Source organism: Dunckerocampus dactyliophorus, chromosome 12, assembly GCF_027744805.1.
Source record: "Dunckerocampus dactyliophorus isolate RoL2022-P2 chromosome 12, RoL_Ddac_1.1, whole genome shotgun sequence".
NCBI classification, from domain to species: domain Eukaryota; kingdom Metazoa; phylum Chordata; class Actinopteri; order Syngnathiformes; family Syngnathidae; genus Dunckerocampus; species Dunckerocampus dactyliophorus.
In genome coordinates this window covers 24,746,938-24,748,698 of record NC_072830.1, presented here as the reverse complement: position 1 = coordinate 24,748,698, position 1,761 = coordinate 24,746,938, and positions in this window count along the sequence as shown.

The window sequence follows — 1,761 nt, the reverse complement described above, 5'->3', positions numbered from 1 at the left end:
GTTGATTGCAGCGTTGATTTTGTTGCACATTTTTTTTCCCCATTCATGTTCGGTTGTAAACATTATTCATACACGTTAGTAAATTTGTACTCTTGCATAAAAGTCATCAACACTGCATCGGACAAAAAAGTGACAGCAATCTCTTTCACTTCTCTTTAATCCAGCTCAGACATCCGAGTGGGTTGTGCAAAACAAAGTATCACTCACACACAAGTCAGCACTGCTGAACAAGCGGATCATCAACCAAATTTAAAATATTAGTCAATGACAACACAAAATGCAGTTTTTACATTAAACTTTGTATTACTAAAAGAGGAAAAAACATCCAAACCTGGAGGAATTTTGTCCCACTCATCTTTGCAGAATTGTTGTCATTCAGCCACATTGGAGGGTTTTCCAGCATGAAGTGCCTTTTTGAGGTCATGCCACAGCATCTCAATATGATTCAGGTCAGGACTTTGACGAGTCCACTCCAAAGTCTTCATTTTGTTTTTCTTCAGCCATTCAGAGGTGGACTTGCTGGTGTGTTTTGGATCATTGTCCTGCTGCAGAACCCAAGTTGGTTTCAGCTTGAGGTCACAAACAGATGACCGCGCATTGTCCGTCAGGATTTTTTTGGTAGATAGCAGAAGTCATGGTTCCATTTATCACAGCAAGTCTTCCAGGTCCTGAAGTAGAAAAACAGCCCCAGACCATCACACTACCACCACCATATTTTCCTGTTGGTATGATGTTCTTTTTTTGAAATGCGGTGTTACTTGTACGTCAGATGTAATGGGACACACACCTTCCAAAAAGTTCAATTTTTGTCTCGTCAGACTACAGAGTATTTTCTCAAAGGTCTTTGGGAGCATCAAGATGTTTTCTGGTAAAATTGAGACAAGCCTTTTTGTTCAGCAGTGGTTTTCATCTTGGAACTCTGCCATACAGGTCGTTTTTGCAGGTCGAAACTTTGGAGCGAATTGGAGATAAACCATGGACCTGGAACAGATTTTGTTTGACCTTCAAGGTAACAATGCATCTGACTTCATAATGAACATACAACTTAATGCCTTTTTAGATAACACAGTCCTTACACTGTAATTACAATTCCCTGTAATGTTTCTTAGTATATCTGGACAGGCCTTATATCAAACTAAATTATGATTGTTACCACAGTTGTCTTAGAGTTTTTTACAGTTGAACTTGTTGTGACTGACCAACTGGAAAGTCAACATGTTGTGATAACATTCCGTGTCTTCAGTTGCACACATTGCAACTCTTGCCCTGTGTGAAGTGTTACATGATTTAGCTTGAGGGCTCCACGTTTTCAACTTTCAGGTGAAGCCAGGCGTAAGTTTGTTAGTTTTACAAGTTTGGAAGATACTTTTGCTAATATAGCATAAATACAAGTCAGTAAAGTACTTTAGCCATAACATTTATGAGTGTCTGTATCTTCCCCTCTAAAAAGTCCAAATATCAGCTGTTTTACAGTCTGCACTTTTAAAATTAAACTTATTGAGTCAGATCAGATGCTTGTGTGTGTGGCAGACATCCAAAATGGCTGGCACTTCGTGAAATTTGCTGACCAAGCAACTAAAAAGAAACAACTTTCCTTGTCTGGCTACAAATTAAAATGACAAGGGCTCATTTAAGCGATTACAATATCCATTTAATTTGTTTCTGTCCTTTGGTTGAAGGTGTAATGATAGGTTTTTTTTATGTTATGTTATTACAATGTCGCATGCGTAGTACGGTGCATAATGTTAAGGAATATTTTTT